The sequence below is a fragment of the Tamandua tetradactyla genome, chromosome 12, assembly GCF_023851605.1.
Source record: "Tamandua tetradactyla isolate mTamTet1 chromosome 12, mTamTet1.pri, whole genome shotgun sequence".
Classification (NCBI taxonomy): domain Eukaryota; kingdom Metazoa; phylum Chordata; class Mammalia; order Pilosa; family Myrmecophagidae; genus Tamandua; species Tamandua tetradactyla.
The window spans coordinates 58,754,055-58,779,711 of NC_135338.1; the positions used below are offsets into that span (position 1 = coordinate 58,754,055).

The window sequence follows — 25,657 nt, forward strand, 5'->3', positions numbered from 1 at the left end:
TGTTCCATCATCCATTGCCTTGTTCCCAGACATTTTATAACAGACTCTGCCTGCTGTTATGCATTGGCACCATGCCATTCCTCGGGTACATGCCAAAATGCTTTTATAAAACCATTAAAGGAAACCTTTCCTAATGAGAGCTGTGTAGGAAATGAATTCTTAGAGGTTAACATGCCTGGGCTATAGATTTGACCACAAGTGGGTACCCTATGTGCAGACTTGCAAAGGAACAGTCACTAAACGGGTACTCAGTCTACTCTGCCTTGTCCTGAATAACCTGTCCTTCACAACGTCATGCATCACAATCACTAGTCACAACTACAACAAAAAGGGGAAGAAGAGATTATCATACAGAAAGAGTAATACTTATCTAAACTTGCTTGGATGTTTCACAAGGCTGAAGTCTCATCTAACCATTTCAAATTGTGTCCCTGACATTCAAAGAACATGGAAAGGATGTTCAAGGGCCTTATGTTCTTTGGAGTCATCAGTGGTAAAAGCAACTGTATTCCCCAGTGTATTAGTTTGCTAAGTTGTTGGAATGCAATATACAAGAAATGGAATGTTTTTTAAAAATAGGAATTAACTTAGTTGCAGGTTTACAGTTCTAAGGCCATGAAAAGGTCCAAATTAAGGCATTCAGGGAGAGATACTTTGATTCAAGAAAGGCTGATGGTCCATAACACTTCTGTTAGCTGGAGAGGCAAATGGTGATGTCTGCCAACTTTTTCTTCCAGCTTCTTCAATGGCTTCCCCAGAGGCATTTTCTTTCATTACCAAATGTCTCTGGCTGTGTAGGCTCTGTTGGCTCTAAAACCTTTTTCCAAAATGATTCCCTCTTAAAGGGCACCAGTAAGCAATCACACCTTGAATGGGTGGAGACACATCTCCATAGAAACCATTTAATCAAAAGTTACCATCCACAATTGGGTGGGTCACATCTGCATGGAAACAATAAAAAAAAATTGCACCCAGCAATATTAAATGAGGATTAAAGGACATGGCTTTTCTGGGGTACATAATAACTTCAAACCAGTATACCCAGTTTCAAGTTTCTGTAGGAAAAAGAACATTGCTGTTCCTTTGATAGGAAAAATAAATGCTTATAATAGGAAATCCAGTTAGTTCAAAAATAATGAAAATTCAGGCCAGTTGTGTTGGCTACATTCAGGCTGAATCTGGAAGACATGATCATAAATAATAAGTTCTTTTCATTAAGAATAATCACTATTATATTATTTAATCTACAATATTTATTTCATTATTGCTTTACTGCAATCGTAAGCCTCCTCCCACTAAGGTGACCTTAGGGTGCCTCTGTATCCTTTTTTAATTAAACTTACACACTTCCTCTATGAACCTTTGACTGGTCATTTCTCAAGAGTATGCTGGTTAATGTTGACCAACTGGCTCTGTTTAAAAAAAAAATTCTTAGATTTGTTGTTCGTCCATTTTTCATGGTGTAAATATTCCCCTAGAGGCGAATTTCAGTCTACCAATGTGAAGTCACTGAACTCGAAATAGGGAAGAGATGGGCAGTAGCAAGGCATTAAATATAATAGTTAAATTCAGGAGCATAGAGAATAGTATAGGACATAGATACTTAGAAAGTGATAAGTATGCAATATTTATTATCTTCATTTATAATACAATTGATTTAAATGCAAGTTTATGTAACTAATTTTTAATAATGTCTATGTTTAACACTTGGGTTGTACAATTCCTGAAAATTTTACATTCAACTCTGGCGAGCTGATATGAGCCATCATTTTGATGATGATCCATCAACTCATCTGTAAAATGAGGGTAGTATTGGAGGCTCTTGTATAGTGCTTCAGTTTGCTAAAACTGCTGGAATACAACATACCAAAAAAGGAATGGCTTTTAAAAAGGGATTTATTAAGGAAAAAAAATAGGGATTTATTAAGTTGCACATTTATAGTTTTATGGCCATGTGCACCAACAAGAGGTTACCTTCACTCAAGAAGGCTGATGTTGTCTGGAACACCTCTGTCACCTGGGAAGGCATGTGGCTGGGGTCTGGTGGGGCCTTTTGCTTCTGGATACCTCTGTCAGTTTGCAAGACACATGGTAACATCTGCTCGCTTTCTCTCCAGGCCTTTCATTTCATAAGGCTTCCCAGCAGCATTATCTTTCTTCATCTCCAGAATCTGGCTATGCGGGCTCTGAAGCTTGATCCAAAATGGTTCCCTTTTAAAGGGGTCTAGTAAGCAACCCCACCTTGAATGGGTGGAGACACATCTCTATGGAAACCACCTAATCAAAAGGGCACAACCACAATTGGGTGGGTCACACCTCCATGGAAACAACTTAATCAAAAAGATCCCACCAAACAATATTGAACGAGGATTAAAGGACATGGCTTTTCTGGGGTACACAACAGTTTTAAACTGGCATGGATGACAAAATAAGCTAATATATGTAGAATGCTTAGAAGAGAGAGAGTCTGGCCATAGAATGTTTTCAGTAAATGGTAGCCATTGTCATCATCATCCCACTTCACAGTGTGTTGGGGACCATGCCAAGTCTTGCAATCCTGTTATCTCACTCTGAGACTAGGACTCTTTCTACTGACTCAGTATTCTTTCCACTGTAGCATGGCTAGGGTTCTCTTTAGGCTTTATATAGTAGAGTCTTTGCAGAGTCAATATGGTATGGAGAAAAGAAACAGGCATACAATTTGGGTAGCCCTGCATTTGAGACATGGTCTTGAGCAAATTCCTTGATCTCACTGAAGGTTGTTTTTTCTTTTCCATCTGTAAAATAGGTTTTGGTGAGAATTTAGGAGAAATGAATGAATAATGCAGGTAGAGCACTTAGCACACAACAAGTACTCAGTAAATGATAAATTCCCTTCTGCCTATGTAATCTTAATGGCAGCCAGACCAGTGGGAGCCATTCAACAACTAAGATGCCCTCCTTTGAAAGCCTGTTAGACTATGTCCACAGATATACGAATCTAAGAATATGGGTCTACTCCACTGTGTCTACAAGACTCTCCTGAACTAATACAGTGACCTCAAATGTCTTCTTTCACCTGAGCAGACAAGCCCCATGCTACTAGCACTTTCTAAGCTGACTTTCTCCCATGACTATTCTCTTTAAACATATACTTGTCTGCTCCTTATCTGATGTACTGAACCATTTTGCTTATAAACAAATTCTTCAACACACCTAGTGTTTTCAACTAAGTATACTTTACAGCCTCATGGCTGTGCCATTTGAAATATTTGGCACCATTACTTCTATATCATGCATCTTAATGCGGGGAGTATTCTGTGCAGCATAATGAGTAAAAAATCATGACTTGCTTTGTTAATAAATACAAGATTGGTGAGTGAGATTATATTGGATGGGCCCTCATTAGGCAGCCCCAGAAGTTGTACCAAGAAGAAGATAGTTGTACATTTCTCTTATAAAGATTCATTGCTCCTTTCTCTTATTTTTTATTGTTTATGGCAACATAGAAAAGTAAACATATCTTGAGAGTTTGCTATTCCTTAATTTGATCCCATTTTAAGGCACTTCATTCTTTAATAATTTTTTATTTTGTTGAGTGTGTTTTGCTCCTTCCCTCTTTCCCTTCCTTCCTTTCTTCTTTTCTTTCATTGTCTTCCTCCCTCACACACTCCCTCTTTCCTTTCTGTTATCTCCCATCCCTCCCTTCCTCCTTTCCTTCCTATCATTCTTTCTTCCTTCCTCCCTTCCTTTTTTTCTTTCTTTCTTCCTCCCCTTCTTTCCCTTGCCTTCTTTATTTCCTTACTATCTTTCATCTGTTGTCTTCTCTTTCTACTGTATCTTTTCTTCCATCACATTTTTCTTTCTTATCTAACCTCTCTTTCTACCTCCCTCCATCTCCTTTCTTTTACTGAACCAGAAAAAAGAGATATGAAGATGATTGAACCACTGTTTTTCATCTGGAAGAGATTTGTGGTCTATAAGTGTGACCCTTTACTTGAGTCACCATGCTTTCACCTCTTTGGACTTCTAATGACTCAAACACACCAGACTCGTCCCTGCCTTAGGGCTTTTTTTCCATCTTCCAGAAACTCCAATCCTGGATGTGCACCTGGCTTGCTCTCATGCCTTCTAGGTCTTAGTTCAAAAACCTTTTCCTCATGAAGGAGGACTTCTCTGATGATCCCAGATAAATTACCTCCCTCCCTACATCCTTATCTAGCATATCACTCTTCCTTTTTCTTCTCATGTATTGAGACTGTCTGAAAGCATCCTTTCAATAGTTTTCTTTTTTATTGTCTCTCTCTCTGCTATGAGAACACAAGATGCAGGAGGCAAAGGACTTTGTCCATCTTGTCCTTATTGGTGCTTAAAACAGTGCTTGGCCACCAAGTATGTATTCACTGAATATTTTACATGTGAATGGCTAATTAGGGCAGGACACTGGGATCACCCAAATGGCTGCAGTAAGGATGAGAATGATCAGTTCAGTTACCTGAAAATTAGCCACATACTTAACAGCGCAGAGAGCCTTTGGGGAGTGGACAACTCCTCTCTCCCTTAAGCTTCAGTCTCCCACTGGTGTCTTCTTACATGTCTGTCTTATGGAAGAAAGGTCAAACCTCAACCTGCTCTTTCCTCCGCATACAAGCTGTGTCTTCACTAGGCAACTTCTACTTATTTTTGCAGATTTAGCTCAAATGTTAACATTCCAGTAAGCTTATGCGGTGTTCCCAAGTTGGGTTGCATCTTTACAGCTATTTTACATTCAAGCTTCTATCCTCCATCATAATATATGATTGCATGGCAATGGGATTTGAGGTTTCTTACCTAACTTCCCCACCAAACTGGGAGGTATTTCACATTATGATCTGTACCTCTTGTTTTAGCATTTCCCTGTGCCACTTGGTAGGCATTCAGTAAAGGCTCACTCTATGAGCAATCAAAAGTAGTTCTGGATCTGACTGTGATCTTCCAAGGAAAATATTTTCCTTGTCCAGTCTTCGTACATGAACAAAGCTGATGTGGACAGACTTGCCACTGGTGTGAACTCCATGATGAAACTGCTTGGATATTCAACTAGGTTTAACCAAACCACAAGGCATCTCCCCATTGGAGGTAGTAGGAGGTGCCATTTGTAAATAGTTTTACCTGCTGCTTACTCTTTTCATGGATTGGGTTTAGTCTTCAGGTACCTATTTGGCAATCTTTCTAAGAATGAAATTTGCTTACAATTTCAAATGAAGCTTGTGATACATTTTGGCACTGATTTCCCTGTCTTCTCTCTCTTTCATTCTCTCCTAAGTACACTGTTAAATAATGGATTTATGAAATGATTAACTGGCCCTGATGATGGAGGCTGGTCAGGAAATGTGTGTGGGCAGCTAGAATGGTGAGACCAATTATTAAGCAGATCACCCCTCCAAATTCCATTTTTTGGTTCATTTGTTTGAACTATTTCTCTTCTCATCCATTCTGCCCTTCCTGGGAAGTGTTTCTTCTTTTTGCTCTGGATGGAAGACATTGGGAAACTCACCTGAACAGTGTGCTTGTGCTCTTCCCAGGTGCCCAGGCTCACCAGCGGTGAAGGGGAGTAAATGACACAATTAACCTTGGGAAGCAAATGCCTTTTCTTGAGAAGTATGAGAGAGAAAACACAGTTCTACTTGTTGACCATGAAAAGACACCAACGAAGCATTTTCTAGGCAGATCATTGAAGAGTTTTCCAAGTCCTTTCCAAGTTTGTTAGCACGTGTAACCTCATGATTTTAGTCTTGGCAACCATTATCAAAATCTCAAGTGTGAAAGGGATACCATGGAGAACCCCTGGAACGATCCTGGATACAAATATCTTTTTACAGCATCCACTTTTGTCCTATTAGAGAGGTAAAGAGTAGGTGTTCCAGAGACTGTGTGCTATCTACTCTAATCCCTTCTCACCTTCTTCCTTGATGATAAAACTTTGATTTCATTTGGGGCAGCAATGGGCCCAACTCAAAATAAAAAACCTAACAAGTAACAAACAGTCTTACGCTTCTTGGCTTCACTTTCAGCTGGGACAGGTCTTGTGACTAATTTATGGTCAATTTAATGTAAGTGAATGCTCCTGGGTGGGCTTCTGAGACTATTCTCTATAGTGATTCAACTCAACCAGCAGCCACCTCCTTTTGCACTGGTATTTCCTCGTTCTTCCTGTAGGGAAATTAGGCACATTAGGTCTTAACACTGAACCACTCAATGAGAGTATACATATTTATAACACATGTGTGCCTGTATGTATAAGCACATCTACATGTATTACTTAAATATGCTCATGTTCACATATGTGCATATGCACATGTAAACATTTGTATTCAGAAGGTATATACAAGTGAACACAAACATTACAAACCTACTGATTTATACATCGCACATATAGCTCACACATATTTGCTCAAATTCTCTCTCTGTGTACTGACATTCCTCTGTGTCCAAAACTCAAATGCATGTCCATGCATATATTAACACATAACTGCAAATGCACACACACATTTGCACTCTTCTTGAACACATGCACACACACACACACAGACTGAATGCAAAGAAAAGTGGTTGATATTAACTGGTAGCATATTGTCACTTCTGAAGAATGATTTGGGCTTTATCCTTGGGGAAGTATATTTCACCTACTATGTGTACTAAACTGTGTTGATGTTCTGAAGCATTGAATGGGATTTGGTTCTCACAGAATTTACACGTACCAGAGAAGGGAAAAGATATCTACATATTCAGCTGTAAAACACTGAAACCAATATGAAGAATGTCACAAAGCCATAGATAACAATTGCTGAACAGCGTTTAAAAATTCACTATGATTGCAAAAGTGGATTGGAGTATTCTGGGCCTACATCATTTTAGAATTCAAGAATTCACTGACCAAGGCTGCCTGATACATTTGTACAGGATATTCAATGTGCAAGAGTTCTACACTGACATTCAATCTTCTTTCTGCTCTTCAGGACTTCACTTGACATGGCCTGCATCCACCAAGAAGAAAAGACATTATTTTTTCTAATTTACACTAAGGGAAACTCTGGGTTTGGGACAGCCTAGTCACTGACCTTGTCCATGATACCCCATTCAGTCTCCTGCATAGGGACAGGTACAGTCTGCTTAGGCCCCAGAGGAAAGTTGTCTGAGAAGTTCTTCCTGTATGATTCCTTGGATGGTGGTTAGCTTTGCCTCAGCACTCTGCATCCCAAGCAGTAAGCTCTCTGTGGTGTAGTGAGTTAAACAAAAGGGATGGAGCAGACAAAGCCAACTGAACTACCTTTAACCAACACAGAGCAGCAGTGAGAAATTGATTAAAATATGCATTCCCCTAATAGAGCGGCTGGTCCCAGCTTGGAAATTAATTAATGCTAATAGTACATAATCAAAACTGCTTTTGGAAATCTTCTTAGAACATTAACTAAAATCTTCATCTTTTTAATGCATTTGCCTGAACCACTGAGACTAAAAGCTATGCTTTTTCCACACAAATGTGAAGGTGAGGGAAGAAAAAAAGTGCATTCTGTATTTCAAGCTTTGTAATGTTGGTGTTCTAGTTAACCCAAGTCTCATCAGAAGACCTGGGCCAGGTGGTTCTATAAGCTCCTGAGACGGAGGGAGAAGCCAGAGCATTGGGGACAACCATCTTTGCATTTCATACCACAGACCATGCAAGGAAGAAATTAAGTAGAGAAAGAGGGCAAGAATTGAAGGGAGTCATTTGGCAGTTAACAGGATGCCTCTTCCTGGAGGGAGGGTACAAGGAAGCAGAGTTCCAGGTCACATAGTAGGTCTCCGAACTCAACAAAGTGTCCCATTTCATGGGTATCCAAACAGAAGGGTTTTCATAGCATGACTTCTCCTGTCTCAGTGACCATTGCATGCACAATGAGTGCAACTTGGGTTGTATCCCCTGTGCCTGCCACGTCACAGCTTTAGGGGACTCAGGATGCTCCAGCCCTTTATGGTAAAAGTATTGGTCATCCTTGCCATGGTCCTGCCATTCAGTCATTGATTTATGCCATGGGTATTTGCCTGGTTCCTGTCAGCCAGCTGATGAGCAGTGCTTATGCTCAGGAGCTCAGAGTCTGGTGTGGGAGAGAGACATACAGTTGATGAAGGAAGAAGGACAGCCTGTTAAATGTCATAAAGATAGGCCCACGTCAGAGTGGGATCTCAAATGAGCAGCTCCTGTGTGTGTGGGGGGTGCAGTGAAAAGGTGTTTTGGTTTCCCAGCTGCTAAAACAAATACCGTGCAATGCGTTAGCTTAAACAGCAGGAATTTATTGGCTCATGGTTTTGAGGCTAGGAGAAGTCCAAAATTGAGATGTCAGCAAGGTGATGCCTTCTCCCCAAGGCTATGGTGTTCTGAGGCTAGATGATGGTGGTCCTTGGTCTTTGATTCTTCTTTCCCATGGCAAGGAACAGGGCAGCTTCTTCTTTCTCCTCATTCTGCCGACTTCCAGCTTTTTGCTTCCTGCAGCTCTCTTTCTGTGCCCAATTTCCTTTGATTATAGGGGCTTCAGCCACTTTGGATTAAGGCCCACCCTCCTTCAGTTTGGACACCTTAACTGATAACATCTTTGAAGTCCCTATTCACAAATGTGTTCACACCCACAGGACCAGGAATTGGGACCTGAGCATGTCTTTATGGGAGACATGATTCCACCCCAAAAAAGGTTTATGGAGGAAGAGGTCATATGAGGAATAGGAAGAGTGTGTGTTTGGGTGTGTGTGTGTGAGTGCACATGAACATGAGAGTGTGGTTGCATGGGTATGTGCTTGTGAGATTCTGAGGGTACCTAGGTTTAGGCAGACATGGTCCTATGGGAATAGAGGCAGGAATGGGGACACACTGCTGGTGAGTGAGCAGGGCTGATCACAGACTCATAGAGGTCACACACTCTACAGGAGGTGGGCAGGTGGTATATACAAAGAATATGACCTGGCACAATTTAGGAGATCTTGTATTGCTCAGCAAGATCGCAGGGCGCCACAGACAAAATCAGGAGCAGAAATCTATGCTCGTGGAAAAGGTAAAGGTCTGATATATACTCAAATCTTTTTTTTTTTTTTTGAGAGTGTTTACCAAAATTTTCTTTTTTCTAAGATTAAGACTAGGTTTCCCAACTTCAGCCCTATTGGCATTTGGTGCTGGGTAATTCTCTTCTGTGGGGGGACTGTTCTGTACATTGTAGCATGTTTTAACTGTATCCACTGATACCAGTAGAACACCATGCCTCAACTGTGATCAGCAAAACTGTCTTCAGGTATTGTCAAATGTCCCCTGGGGGAGGAAAGCCTCTAGTTAGAAACCAGTGGATTAAGACAATGAATGATGGAGAAGCCAGGTGGATTATGTCACCAAGTTTAAGAAGCTGCACCTGTAGAATGAGCATCAACCTTTGGCATCCTAAAAACTGCAGCCAGTTGCTGCAGCTGTATTCTTAGACTAGAAGCTTTGACAGTTTATTTAAATTTTTAATTTGCATGTTTTTTTGGTCAACAAAACTGAAGTGGAATATTAAAATACTTTCAGTCTTTTATTTTTAATGTAATTTTAACTACCCAGACTGTCTTTGCTGGTAATTCAAGTTCAAGGGAGATTTTTATTAAAATGGGACCATCTATCTCATTATATTGTTTTTGCAGTTGAGGTGAGTTTATTTAAAATTTTTTATTTCCTTGATCTTATTTAAAAATAAACAGTGTGATAAGGTAAACACTAGCATTTTAATTAAGAAAATCCAGACTATCAACTTCTTTTATAGCTTATTATTTTCTGGCATCATGGGAGAGGAGGCAGCTGTGGAGGGCCCTTTGGGCTGGGCAACTGCAACCTCAATTCAAAGCCAATGGTCTTCCCTGTCTTGGTTATGAGTCTTGGGCTAAGTCTGTGATCCTCAATTTCTTCTTCAGTAAAGTGAAGTAAAGTTATCTTCTCTCTTCATCTGTTGGAGAATCCCAGTGAAATCAGAGCCATCAAAGAACTCTGTGAACTGAAAAAAAAGAAAGAAAAAAAGTTGTGTTTTGGGTGGTGTTGGGAAAGACACTGGCACATGCTTACTGAGTGAATACAAGAACCAACTATACACCCACTGGCCTTAAAAGGAAACTGAGTCACGGTGGGATGTTGAGACTTGACCCTCCAAGTGTCAGGATTATACCAAGGGCTAAGCACGAACCGTCTCCTGCCCCTTACCCAGGCCTTTCCCTGCTTAATGGCAGTCATCACCTCTTCCCAGCATCATCATCAGCAAGCCTCTCCCTCTCCTTTCCCTTCTTCCCAACCCACCAACTCTTCTCTAGAGTGATTGCCCAAATCATGTCTCTGAATCACACTCTGTACTCAAAACACTGCAATATCTCTAAAATGGTCCACATAGGTCCCAAGGTCCTCTCTGAACTGGCCTTGCTTAGCCATCCAGCGTCCCCTCTTCCAACAACACTTGGGATATTCCTAACCCCAGTGGCGGGAAACCACTCTTAGTATGTCCAATGTCCTGGGCCCTCCCAGATCCCTTATCAAGGTTGCAGAAGATGCCTGAGAGCTTCCAAAAGACCCCTTTCCCCACCCAGGCCCCATGTCCCTCCACCATAGCACTGGGCATAGCATTTGTCATTCTGCCGATCCCCTTCTCTCCTCACTAAACTGGGGTCCTCCTGAGGGCTGAGACCTTCTCTAACTCACCCCTTTTCTTAGTGTCCATCCAGCCCAGACACTGGGAGTAAATACTCAATAAAGCTTTTTGTGTACGTGAAAAATTTATCACTGTGCTCCAGAAAGAATGATGGGATTCACATAAACTGACACTACTATTATTAGAATTCATTTATTTCTTAAAAAAGAAAAAAAAAAACTCCGTATAGTTTATTATCCCAAACACTGGCATTCCATGACATTTTTTATGCCAACCCTGACAAATGGATAGCTTTCCCCATGTTTTTTTTCTTTAATTATTGGCATTCATTTTCCGTTTCAAAGACATTTTAACATTGGGCAACCAGTTGATGGCTTCAACAGACATTATTAATGGGAATATTAGAAAAATTAAATCAGAACATTTAATGTAAATTGAATGAAATGCTCAACCACCCAGCCCAACTGAACGACTGATTATACGTTCTGAAAGCACAGGCGAAGGTGAAGGGACTTGCATGGTCATGAAGGCTTAGACAGAAAATGAAACAAGAAGCAGGAAACTCAAGTCCAAGTGCTGACCCTTAGGAGCTGGATGACCATGGTTGAATCTCCTTACCTCCCTGAGGCTGAGCATCCTCCTTCGGAAAACACAGGGCATTGAGTAAGATTGAGTTAGATGGAATTTTCTTATCCAGACCCAGGGAGAGTTGTGAGATCCCCACATTTTATGCAACGGTGTGATATATGCTCATTTAAGTAGAGTGACCACAGCTCTCACCAGGTTTTCAGAGATTCGTGACTCAAAGAAATTGAGTAAGCACTAAACTGGGTAATTTCTAAACATCATTTTGCTCACCCATTCATTCCTTTATTCGTTAGAACAATAGGCGCAGGTACCTGGCAGGTGTGAGGCACTCTTACAGGCGGGGAACTACATCAGGGAACAGGACCAAGTCCCACGCTAAGCTGTTTGTGCTGGACCATTCTATTCAGGCCTGCTGAGAATCCCATCTCAAGTGCTAGCAGTGTCCACCCGGGGAGTCCAACGCCACTCCCCAGTTTGTCCCCTTGTTCGGTTATGTGGAGTCCAGGCCTGGGCGTGCTGGGCCTCTGGAATCCAGGGCATGAGGCAGAAGAGCCTCCTGGGAAGGAGTGCCTCCCGAGGTGGAGGGACTCAGTGATGGCCCAGCCTGGTCACCTTGCCTCGGGACAGTGGGGTGCCCCGCACAGCCAGTCTTAGGACACTGATGTCGGTCATGCCCAAGAAGCCATGCCCCTCGAGGCTTTCTGCATCACAGTCCCTCCTGGGTGTGGGCCTAGCCTGGAGCAGCTCCCAGTGGAACCCTCAGCAGGGGTCAGACACAGAACAGGGGAGGGAGGAGGTGGATGCAGACCACAGCAGCCCCGGACTTGAAGGGGACCTTTGCTGGTGCCCAGTGTGCCCTCGTCACAGGCGGGGCAGAGACCAAGGTCTGCAGGTGGCTTCTGGAACATCACAGGTCCTCCTTTTGCCTCAGCTTGGTTTGGCCTGCCCTGAGAAACTCAGGTTGCATTCTTATGGTTAGGTGGCTCGGTAACCAACACTGAGCAGGGAGTGAGAGTCTCTAAACTGTCACAACTGTCCCTTTCAGGGTCTTGGACAGGCCTAGCTCAGGTGTGGGCCAGAAAACAGTCCTGCCCTGGGGAGTGGGTTGGCTGCAGTGGGTCATTTTCCAGTGGGATGGGGAGACTGTGCTATGGCTTAGGAGGGACCCACGTGGGCAGTGAGCCCACACTAGGCGTGGAAGCCACCATCTACAGAGTGGGAAGCCACCATGTGCAGGGTGGTCACATGTAACCCAGCACTCCCACTTAAATCTGGATTTCAGATAAGCAATGAATACATTTTATTGTAAGTATGTTCCTAATAGTTCATGGAGAAAAGAAAAAGGAAGAAGGGCCGGGAAGAAAGCAGGAAGCCTGAGGCTTTTTCTATTGACTGATGTTTTGGGATTACGTGAGTGGGTTGTACTGACCCAAAAACAAACAGAACCTGTAAGATTCCATAATTAATAATCATTATAAATATAACGGCAGTAGCTGATGTTAAGCACTGTGTACCAACTGCATCCTGAGTATTGGACACCTATTAGTTCATTAATATTCACAGAGATCAGCAATCTGTTAAGAGTGCCCGTTATCTCTTTTACAGACACAGGGAGGCAAAGGAGTTCTGGTTCCCGGCCCTGCTTGCCCAGGCACTGGGTGCAGAGCTGGACCTCCTGCCCTCTGACTTCAGCATCCATGCCCTGAGCCTCCGCTCTCTGCTGAGAATTGGCCAGGGCTAATAACTCTCTCCAAGATCTGTCTCTCCACAGATAATCTAAGACAGAGGTCCACATGCTTTTTTTCCATAAAGGGACAAATAGCAAAGATTTTAGGCTTACAGGCCATAAACAGTCTATGTTTGGACTACTCTCCTCTGCCCTGCAGTGCAAAAGCTGCAATTCTTAAATGAATCCGCGTGGCTGTATTTCAATGAAACTCTTTAAAAAACAACTGGTGGCGGCCACGCAGGCCAAACCTGGCTGACCCGATTTAAGAGCATGAAACACAACCTAAACAAAGTTTAACAGATAAGGCAAAGTCAGCTAGTAACAAGGCAGACAGCAAGTGTGAATTAGATGAAATGGCTCCTAGCACTCAGTAGGATCTTAGGAGGCGATGGGGGGTGCAGGGAGGAGGTGAGGTGAAGTGGTGGGGCTAATTATTACTTTGCTGAAGTAGGTTACATTTAAAACATCGGAAACAATTGTGCTGAATGCCATCTGTGAATGAACCGGGACAAGCATGCATGGATTACAAGGCAAGGGTAGAACTTGCTGGATTAAATCAAGCTCATCAGAACTTCAGTCTGGCTCCTGTTTCTTCTGGCTGCTATTTAGCCTCTCTCAGCCTCAGTTTCCTCATTTGCAAATCCAACGTAGAAATACTTATTTCATGAAGTGGTGTGGGGATGAATGAGCTAGCACTGCCTTGCATAGTGTTGTATAGTTCTCCGTTTACCTTTGGAGCCTTCCTGATGCCTTCTTCCACTTCTCCTCTCCCTGGTAAGCACGTGCTCCCCCAGGATACTGAATGACTCACTTTCCTTTAACTGGTTCATGATTTAAAGGAGCAGAATTCCTGCTGCCAAACCACATTTGCTAAACAGTCATTTTGCTAACTGGGATCCAGACAATGCAGGAAGAAACACTTGAAAACAGTCTTAATTGGTGTTGAACATAAGAAGGGGGGGGTGAAGTCAGAGCATTATTAAATTTTGCCGCCATAATGACCATTGTAGAATCGTTGGTTATTTCCCCATTAGGACATAATGACAACCATTGTCGGCGGCTCTGTATTTGATTATAAGATAATGACAATAATTCATTGTTTGCCGCTCTTTACCTTGAGACAAGGTAACCACAAGTTTAAAGGAAGATGTACAAGAGGTAAATTATATGTTGCTAAATATGAACAAGCACCTCACTCGTCCTGGTTTATAACAATAAAAACAACAATTTTAGATAGAACATATATTTAGTAGGTTTTCCCCCAAGGAGACACGGAGACATTGATCATTGCATAATTACTACAAAGGAAAATCCCGCTAAATTGTTAGGTTTAGAGACTGTACGTAACCATCTTCTAGATCTGCCGGAAGAAAAGGAGGCCTCTTTGAACCTTTTGCTTGCTGTTTGAATGAAGCCTTTTCTAATCACTGAGCTGGAAGCCACTCAGAGATCATACAGGGCAGAGGTTTCCAAGGTTCTTTCTTAAAATCCAGCATTTTATTTGTAGTTATTCATGGCACGGCCCATGTGGCAACCAGATATCTTTCTCAAATATGGCCCATTTTTTTCTATGCCCCATTGCCTCCTACCTGCAAAAACTGCCTCCACTCTGCTCTAGACTGGCTCGCAGGCTTGCCTACCTGGAGTCTTTTCTCCAGCCAGCAGCCCAATGACTCTATTAACCTTGAAATCAAATCTCATCACCTCTGCTCCACTATAATGGAGACTTTCCTGCAGATAAAAATCCAAGTCCCATGATTCTAAGACCTTACAGAATCTGCATGTATTGACTACTTTTTTTCTAGTTTTTATCATGTAAATTGTCATTGTGATACATATAAAATAAAATTTGCCATTTTAACCAGTTTTGAACGTCCAATTCACTGGCAGTAATTACTGTGGTGGTTTGCACCCCAGAAAAGGCTGTGTTCTTTTAACTCATTCCTGTGGGTGTAGACCTATTGCAGGTGGGACCTATTGGCTAGTTTATTTTAATTGAGATGTGACCTAACCCATTCAAGGTGGGTTCTAATCCTTCTACTGGAGTCCTTTAGGAGAGGATAAAGGAGAGAAAAAAAAAAAAAAACAGAGACCTCAGAGAAGCTAAGAGAAACTCAAAGACTACAGCCTCAGAGAAGCTGAGAGATGACCTACAGAAGCTCAGCGGGGAAACCACTGAAGCCAGAAGCTGAAACAACAAAGCCTAGAGAGCAAAGGATAGTAGATGCCAGCCATGTGCCTTCCCATGTGACAGAGGTGTCCCGGATACCAGGAGCTTGTCTTCAGAGTCCAGGTATTGTCCTGCTGATGTCTTGAGTTGGACATTTTCATGGTCTCAGAAATGTAAATTTTAAGTTGATAAATCCCCACTGTAAAAGCCAACCTATTCCCGGTATATGCATTCTGGCGAACTGAAACAATTGCCTTCACAATGTTGTGTCGCCATCTCTACCACCCATTACCAAACCTTTTCATCACCCCAAACAGAACCTGTGAAGTAATGAGCCATCCTTCACTCCTCCTCCTTTCTGCCTCTTTGAATTTGCATATTCTAAATATTTCATATAAGTGGAATCATAAAATCTGCCCTTTTGTGGCTTAGAATCCATCAACACTTCTTTCTTTTTTATGGCTGGAGAATAGTCCATTGTATCCATATGGCACGTTTTCGTTATCCATCATTTGTTGATGGGCACGTGGTTTATTTATCCCTTTTGGCGAGGGAGTCATACTCCTATGAATCCTGTGTTGACTTTTTATTGCCCCTCCAGTCACACTGGCCTCCCTCTCTCATTTCCTCTTGCACTTTGTTCTTGTTCTTCCCTCAGCCTGGCATGCCTGTCCCCCAACACTTCCTGTCTTGCTTCCTTAGTTCATTCAGGTCCTGCTCAAATGTCACACTGAACATGCCATCTAGTGGGTGGCACTCCACTATACCTGCTCTCTTCTCTTAACCATATTTCATTTTCTTCTTAGACTGTATTCGGTATTTACCTGTATATTTTCTCTCCTACCACGTACTTGCTGATGTCTCTCCAGCACCTGGTACAATGTCTGTAGGTGCTCAATAAATGTTTGTTGAAGCATTGAAGGTGAAGTTGTGCTTGACTTCCCCACCTAGGGAACTTCATTCTGCCTGAAATCACTGGGGATGTAGCTTGGGAAATAGCAGTGTAGCCCTGAGCCCTTTACCTTACACAATAATGTTTGAAAAGGTGTGTGTCCTGTAAGGCCAGATCACCAGTAGGGCGTTGAATTTGACACCTTTCAACTCTAAATGCTTGGGGGAACCTCCACAGGCTATTCTATGGCTGCACTTTGCAAATGTTTTTAAAACAAGTTTGAAAACCTTGATTCTCAGGTTTAAACATACATATAGACACTCACAAAGTTTGTAGGTAACATGAGGAGGTTAAAACTAACTAAATCCTGCTTGTGGTTGGGTAGATGAAGAACTGCAAACAAGAAACAATCAGTGCAGAATGGGGTGTATGCATGTGTATGTGGGTGGCATGGTGCCTACTCTGATGGGGGCTTTAGTCATCAAATGTATGGAGTGCCTGAGTTGAAGATTCTTTCCACATCAGGGAGACACAATTTTCCCTTGATGGTATCTTGCCAACACTGTGGTTTTGCCTTCTCTCTCTGTTGGCAGAGCATAAGATCCAAGGGTATTGTCTCTGGAGCTAGAATGCCTTGAGTTTGAATCTCAGCTTCACAATTCTTTAAGTGTGTGGCCTTAGGCAAGTTACTTAACCCCTTTGTGTCTAAGCTTCTTGTACTGTAAAATGGAGAAGAACTAGGCAGACTAAATGGCCTCATGTATGCCAGTGCTTAGAGCACTGCCTGGCATATGGCATATTGTTGGTGCAGACAACATTAGTATTAAGTTAGCAATCATTATTGCCAGCAGTAGCAATACACACCTGATATATGTCAGCAGGCTCATTTCTTCTCCAGATGGATATGTGCACATCTTGGTTAGTTCAGTTTTGGGTAGAGGTCCACTTTCTCTCCTCTCAATGTTCTACATTAGAATATAGGGTCACGGTGATAGAGCAAGTCTGTATCTTTACAGGGATAACCCGGCAGGGGATAAAAGGCAGGCCCATGCCAGGGAAGCCCAGGACTACTCTGTTAGGCAACTTTGGTTTGAGGATTCCCTGCCAGCCTTGTCAAAACTCCTTAAATTGCACTGACGACTAAGATCCTTCCTTCCCAACTTCCCCTTCTTCCTTTTCTCCTTCAGTGACTTAGAACTTCATTAATGTCTGAATGCTCTACTAATAAGTCTCTTGCACCTCTAATCCTATCTTGGCACCTGTTTTTGGAACACCTAGACTGACATACAAGCTACAAATCTTTTCCCAGGAAAGTGCACCTGCAGCCAGGCAGCCAGAATTCAGGGGCTTTCGAGAGCCTGAACGGCACCCTTAGCAAATCTTCATTTAAGAAACCCCATTTTCATTTGCAGCATATACAACAAGGATTTATCTCTGAAGACCAAAAAGATATATCAGTTAGCTTATTCACTCATCAACATTTATTAAATATCTACTCTGCCCAGTCTGACATCAAGACACAAAGTACCCAGCCCTTGAGGAGCTCCCTTCCAGCTGTGTGGGGATCAAGCAAACAGAGATGGCACCATTCAAATAATTTGGTAGAAACACAGTTGGGCATGATGCAGAGAGAGAAGCACTTGAATTGAGCCTTGAAACAAGAGTAGTTTGAGAATAGAGATGAGAATGTGCTCTTTAGATTCTGGGATCAGCATCTTCTGAGCCCAAGACTATAACAGGGCACAATCTGAATGGGCCAGTGGGAGAATGCAGCATTGCACAGCAGCTGAGCAGGGGCTCTAGGACCAGGTGGCCTGCATTCCAAATCCTGTTTCCACTACCTGCTGGCTGTGCAGACTGATGCCACTATGCCCATGAACTGCCCTAGTATCATGAGGATAGTAATTCTCATAGGGTTGTTATGAGAACGAAAAAGTTAATAAATATAAAGTAGCTTAGAATTGTATCTGGTGTACACTCTTAAGCATGATCCATCATTTTGGTTTAAGGGATGATTGGATTACTGAGAACAACTGATATTTTCTCTGTAGACAGTGACTCTGGAGTTTCTGGACTTTATGTGCTTACTAAGACTTGAGCATGCATCATCTTTCAATTTCCTACCCGAAGCACAGGAGGCACCCAAAGACTCCAAATCTGTCTTTGGAAAAGGCATAAACATAGAAATGCAGCCTTTCAGAGGAATTTCAAAACCATCTGGTTCTCACTCCCACCCGAAGTAGGAAACCCCTTCACAGCGTCCCAGAAGGACAGTCCTTCAGCATCTGCTCACACACTTGAAGCAATGACGAGCTCACTCACTCACAAGGCAGCTCGTCAGGCACACTCCAACTCTCAGAAAGTTTGTCCTTACGATGAGCTGAAGTCTGTCTCCCTGTGACTCCTGCTGCTGCTCCTAGTTTTACCATCTGAAATTCCAGAGTACCAGTCAGCTCCCTCACCCCCTCAAAAAAAATGTTTGGAGCACGGTGGCTGCTTTTCAGTCATTTCTTCTCTAGGGTCATGGCTCTCAGTTCTGATTTTCCTTAGACTTAACTTCCAAACCCCATACTATCTTGATTGCCTGCCTCTTTAGAGCTAGAGCTTGCCTTGAAACTGGGTGCTAGCACTTGTGCTATCTCTGTATTCTGGAGAAAGCTGGTACCTCCGATTTCAACCTCTTGTTGTGTGTGGAATATCTCTTCTCCTCTCTCCGTCCTTCACTTGCCCTTCCCTGGGGAATGACAGGGCAAACTCTCTAATTGAGAATTTTGGAAAGAATACACTGGGATTCTTGGCTTAGAAAACACTTTATGCATTGGGAACCAGCTGGTCAGAGAATATGAGTCCTGCTTATTCCTGTGTGTCAATTTCCCATGCAAGGGTGCCCACAGTAATCCCAATCTGTGAATTAAGTGTTGGGAAGCCCATCACTTGCAGAGAGAAGTCACCTTCTCCATTCATGTCCGACAAGTGATTGAGAGGCCAGGGACTTCCATCTCCTGACTCCAGTTGGTTTCTCAATGAGTTTCAAAATCACATTGGGAAAAGGGGTGCTACTTGGTATATTCATCTTAAATCCTCAAAACTGTGTGCAATTGTTCTGTCTGAACCTTGATACTTCTGCCATTCTATACTTAGTGTTATCCATGCAGTTTCAGACTTTATCTATATATATAGATATCTATATACAGATTCTCTCTATATATATATATGTAGTCATAGGTATACAAATCTTCAAACTATGTAGTATTATAGATTGCATAAAACATTCTGAAAGAACTACATAATTGTCTTTCTTTTAACAGTTCCGTTTTCAGATTTACCAGCAGCTGTTTTATGAATGTCTAATCTAGACAAGCCTTGATGAATTGGCTTGGACAAAATTGTCCCATAATCCAATTCAGGCACAGTTAGATTGCCACCACTTCAGCTTTATCTCATGGAGATGCATGACCTTTAAAATAATCACATTCTCATCTGGATTCTTCTCTCAGTTCTTCTCTAATAGAGAAGGACGGCCCAGCCCCAGGATGGTGGTGGTCTTTTCATAAAGAGCTCTAAAGCATTCCCACCATCTCAGCTCATCCCAACTTTTTGAGCTCATGCTTTTCCCAGATGAAGCAATGGTTAAAGTATCAGGCAGTGAGTTTGCATGCTTGAACTTATACAAATGGAACGGTCTAGTCTTATTTCTCATCTAGAATATATGAAGCCTGAATTGACCTTACTGCCTTAACTAAAGGGTTTCTTTTTTAAAACACACATTTTAAAATTCTGAAGGTTCATTATCTCCTAACAGTCCTAAACTAAATATTTGGTTTTTAGCTTCTGTTTTGAAGATATGTAGTTACAAAATATCTTCACAGTTTAATTTTTTTCCTTATAACTTTCCATGTAGAAAATTTAAGTGCTGACTTCCCTGATAATTACTGAGGCAAATGATTTGCCTCCTAGTTCCAAATGTAAGAATATGTATTAAAAGAACTATTCTGTTGGGGAAGAAAAAATGATATACATGTGAAGACAGACATTTTGATGCAGGAAATGCTTGCTGTAGTTCAGAGTTCAAGGGTGCATGTCTCCAGTTCTGTTGACTTCTGGAAGGCTCTCTCTACTGCTTCATCTACCTCTTGCTATCTGTGCTGAGGTTGGGCCACTGTTTCTCTGGAAACTTAATGCCAATGCAGAACCCAGTTTCCACTCCTTGTGGTAACTCGACAATCTCTTAGAACTCTCATTCCCAACTCTGTGTTCATTTTGCTTCTCTCAGCTGAAACTAAAGTGAGTTATTTGGGAAGCAAGAAAGAGTGAAATAATTTATTTCAACTGATTAATTATAAAAAAAACCTTTAAATCCTCTATCAGTGTGCAATGTAGGAAGCTTCCCATCATTACTTGTTGACCTGGTCTCTGTCAGCTCTTTTGACAAATGCTCAGAGGCTCAGCCACCCTTAGCCACCCTCTTCCCTTTCCCCAATTTATTACTTTCTATTCATTCACCTATTTATTTATTTCTTATCTTTTGTTATTCATTGTAGCTGCCTCCTTTGCTGGAAATCCCTTCCTGGCCCCCTTGGGATGGCCCTGAAGTCTTTGTTCCCCGCCACATGCTGCGAGTGACTTCCCAGTTGGCATCTTACAGAAGAGGAGGCTGAGTCAGAGCAAGAAGAAAAGACTTTGCAAAGGCTGATAAATGACACATTCAAGATTAAAAATGAGGCTTTCTTACTCCAAGTTCAAGGCTGCTTATTTCTTCCCAGGCTCTCCACCTCATCTCTAAAAAGGAAGTAATTAGAACTATCCCACAGGATGAGAATAAAAAGTAAATAAAATGATGGATGTCAAAAAAAAAAAAAAAAAGCCGAAAACATTTTTCCAGCAGTGAATTTCTATGAATATGAGGCATGTTACTGTGAATGTACAAGAGGCTTGACACTTAGAGTTTCCGTTTGTAAGCTCTCTGTCATTGGACAAATCCCCCTGCTGGGCTTTTGTTACCTTATGTAAAATTAATCTGTAGTAATATGTACCTACAGGGTTAATATGAGTTATAAAGTACTTATCAGAATTCCTGGCATATAGTAACTGCTCATTAAAAGTTGGTTTCTTTGTTTATAGGAAGCTGATGGCAAAGACTAGTGTGATATAGAATGAGGGAAGTCCTTATGAATGCCCTTTTTTAACTCCTTCCTATTAAAAAAATATCTAAAATCTGCAAAAAGAAAAAAAAACACAACAAGAAAACTATTTTTACAATGTTCTAAAGTTCCTTGATTAAAATAAATTAGACCAGATGGGTTATTTTAATGGGAGTGCTTCCCAATTAGGAGTTCTCTAAATATGCAGCACGTTATATGTGGAAGTTTCAGCCATCCATTCATTCAACTATTCTAGACCTTTCTCTAGAGACTGCTGTGGCCATTGTGGCCCTGGACATGGAAATTCACTAGACACAGGTCCTGCCCTCAGGTAGCACTAAGAGTGACATGACTCACCTAGTAACAGGTAATGAGTCACACTGTGTTGTGCTAAGTGTGACAATAGAGATGTCACTACCTAAGGAGGGAGGGCAGAGAAGGGAGCAAGGAGTGAACAGCTCCAAGGGGCGGCATGGAAAAGAAATCCGGTGTTTGAGATGAGTCCGGAAGAATATGTTGAAAAATTTCAGGATACATCACAAGGTCATTGCCAGGCAAGAAGGGGCAGAATCGGAAAAGCAAGAGATGGGTACAACCAAGGAAACATAAAATTCCCCGGGAGATGGTTAGTGTGTGAGGTAGGGAGAGAGGTAAGAAATTCTGCCAGAGAAGTTTCCAGGAGGCAAGACTAAGTGGGCAGGTGGACCATGGTGAGAAGTTTGCATTTTCTCCTGCTAGTGCTCTTTCCAGAAGAAAAAAAGCATCCTCAGCCTATTTCCCAACTCTAGTCCCCTTGCTCTCAACAGACCTCTTGCCCGGCCTGTACCTGCTAAGTGTCCCAGCTTTAAGGGAAGCAGAGCATCACTCGCTCTTGCCACACCCATTCCTTTGCCCTCATAGGATCCAAATAAATTGGGGGGCATCAGTCAATGCCAGGGGAAGCCTTAACAGGGGGAGGAAAGGGGGACCCAGGCTCTTCAAACCTGTTTAAGACAACATGGAAAACCACTCACGTACTTTGCAATAGGTGAAATTTCACTTTCAGCTTTATTTACCTGAGAATGAATTTCAGTTTGAAGAGGACTTTATGTCGTTTGAGGCGAAGCAACGAAGATATAAGCAATTTTCAACAAGAGTACTACACATTTGTCTTTATAACAATTTGTGTGTAACAGCTTTTATGCAAATGACACTAAAGTGGCACCTTTTTTTCTAAATTGGACATTTTTATGGTTATAATTTTCTTCTGTAATAACAGCAAAAAAAAATGGCTGTCCCAGTGGAGTTGAACATTTCATCTTCGAGTACTGTCTTGTGAAGTTGGAATGACAAGTTTCTTTCATTTGCTCCAAGAATGACAAAAAAAAGTATTCTTTGTCTCCCTTGTCGTGGTTTTCAGAGGCGGTTAAACTTCAGGTGCCTCCGTCCCCCAACAGCAACCTTTCACAATCAGCATGGCCTCATAAAATCACCGCGCAGCTTTCAGGCACCAAAAATATTGCTTGCTCTTTCTCCTTTCAAACTGAGCGACATAAATTACTTGGTTAGATTTCAGTTTCAACACTTTATTGGGTCTTTTGCATTCATACCCACTTTTCCCCAAGTCAGACAGGTGACTTTTATAGACAATGGGGTTTAATTGACTACAAGACAATGGAATTTATATACAGTATTCCAGGCAAGCATCCCGAGATACCCATAGAATAATCCACGTTATTGTTGCTTAATCGACCGAGAATTTTTGCAGAGGCAACAGAAGAAGGCGTGCATTTCAAACAATGACTTAAATCTATCCAAGCACTCAGCTAAACAATATATATAATTTATGGCAGCAGAGGTCTTTGGAATGGGCAAAGTCAGGAGGTTGTAGCAAGCAGTGGATAGGAGCAGTGAAAAGATCTGAAAAGGACCAAGGCCTGACCTGGCATGAGCTAGGTGGTCACTCCCTCTCTAACCAACCTCTGATTGCTCAATGGTAAAAATGTTCTCTCCTGAAACAGTTTTATTTTGTTTTCCTTGTTCTCAGTCAATCAAAGGGTCTAGTCTAATAAGTTTAGAGCAATATGTTATAGCATTAGCTCTAGAGTTTTGGAATTTGGAAAGAGAGAACGAGACACTGAGAAGAGAGAGAAGAACCTCACAGGAGAAAGAGCCCAGACTTTGGTTTTACCACATCTAATCTTGAGCTCAAGTATTTGAGACTTTCTAGATATTTAACCTTCAGGAAATAACTTGCCCTTTCTAACCTTCGGTTTGCCCTGTTTGAAAACTGGGGCAGTCCTACCTATCTCACGGCATTCTTGTGAAGACTAAATGAGACAAGGTACAAGCCATATTGACATTTTTAAATTGATGTGTATATTATTGGTGTAAGATGTTTTTTATCTTTTCAAGTGAGGATAAGTCACCCACAAGTCTCCTGCTATGTTGTTAATATATCCAATCCAAAGGGTCAATGATGTAAGTTCAGCCTTGAAAATCCACAGTGATGGGTCAGCAGTAATTATGCAAAGCATTTATACGTATGTATACATATGTATGTATGCATGTGCATGTTGAGAAGCTATATGTATTCATATAGGTACATGCTATGTGTGCACATAAGCTATGTGCGTGCAGACACGCATATACATATGTATATACAAACATATCAGTATAGAGACATTTCTTAACAGAGTGCTGCTTTAGCTCAGGCTACTTCATGTGATTCCTCTTTCCTGAGTGTACTTGGTTTGAAAGGATTATACACCCTAGAAAAGCCATGCTTTAATTCTGATCCAATCTTGTGGGAGCAATGTTTCTTTTAATCTCTGTCAACACTATGGGCTAGAAATGTGATTAGATAATTTCCATGGAGATGTAACTCACCCAATTGTGGGTATTAACCGTGGATTAGATGGAGAGGTGACTCCACCCATTCCAGGTACGCTTGCTTTTTTTAAAATTTTTTTCTGGTTTATTTTTCTCTAGCATTTATTCAGTTAATTTATTTAAAAAATATGGAATGCTTCACGAATTAGTGTATCATCTTTGCACAGGGGCCATGCTTATCTTCTCTGTATCGTCCCAATTTTAGTATATGTGCTGCCGAAGCGAGCACTCCAGGTAGGTTTTGATTAGTTTACTGGAATCTTTTAAAAGAGGAGGTATTTTGGAGAGAGCCACGCTTCTGACAAGAGCCACAAGGAGCCCACGCAGCCAGAGACCTTTGCAGATGAAGAAGGAAAGTGTCCTTGAGGCAGCTTCACAAAGGAAGAAACTTGGAGAGAAAGCTAGCAGATGTTACCACATTTGCCATGTGCCTTTCCAGTTGAGAGACAAACCCTGAATTTCATCGGCCTTTCTTAAGTGAAGGTGACCTCTTGTTGGTGACTTAATTTGGACATTTTTATAGACTTGCTTTAAATGTGACATTTTCTCAGCCATAGAACTGTAAACTAGTAATGTACTAAATTCCCATTTTAAAAAGCCATTCCATTTCTGGTACATTGCATTCTGGCAGGTAGCAAACTAAAACACTGAGCATCTCACTCTGTCCCCCTCAATCCAACTGCCCATGATACTGCACCCTGTAGCCCCCACAGGTGAACCTTGCAGCCTCCGTCTTTGCCAGACCCTCGTCATCCTCACTGGGCCTGTGAAGTCAACCCTAGAGGCCCTCTACAGGCTCTCCTGGGAGAGGAAGAAGGAGGGGAAGGCAGGGTCTCTGGGGTTCCTAATCGCACTCTCCACTTGTTGATTAGGCTAATTATTTATTCTTTCTGAATGTTAGTCTCTTCATCTGATAAATAATGTTATGAGTTCAGTTTTGCACCCCACCCCCAACAATATATACAAGTCTGACTGCTGCTCTGTGCCTGTAGCCTTATTTGGAAATAGAGTCTCTGAAGATGTGATTCGTTAAGATGATGCCCCATTGGATTTGGGGGGCTGCGATCTATTATGACTGGTGCTCTTAGGAGAAGGGAAACATTTGGAAGCAGAAGGAGAGAGAAGGCCACATGGAGATGGAGATGGAGATGGAGGCAGGGGGTAGAGTGAGGCACTGATAAGCCGAGGGACTCTGAGGATTGCTGGAAATACCAGAAGTTGGAAAAGGCAAAGAAAGATTTTCCCTTAGAAGTTTCAGAGGGATTCTGGCCCTGATGACACTCTGATTTCAGACTCCTGACCTCTAGAACTGTGAGGCAATAAACTGCAGTTGTTTTAAGCTACCCAGTTTGTGGTACTTTGTTATAGCAGTTTGGGAAACTGAGACAAATAGAGAGAAGGAGGATGATAGGAGGGATGTATCGGGGGGATGAAAGCACCTGCAATACTTGGTCCTTTCATAACATCGCTTCTCTTTTCTTTAATTTGGTGCATGGGAAGGACAGTGACATTTGAACCACCTGTCAGCTCACTAGTAGGAATTAAGGTTTTTCCAGGGGGTATGTGATCTTGAATGAGTTCCAGGTACAACCCCACTCTCCTTGGACAGACGAAAAA

General features: G+C 41.9%; 1 non-coding gene across 1 annotated transcript; it reads right to left on the bottom strand.

The window, feature by feature from the left end:
• Positions 1 to 24,162: 24,162 nt before the first annotated feature.
• LOC143652922 (U6 spliceosomal RNA) lies at positions 24,163 to 24,269 on the bottom strand. The gene has a single exon (XR_013160969.1). It is a non-coding gene; the product is annotated as a U6 spliceosomal RNA (small nuclear RNA).
• Positions 24,270 to 25,657: the final 1,388 nt, after the last annotated feature.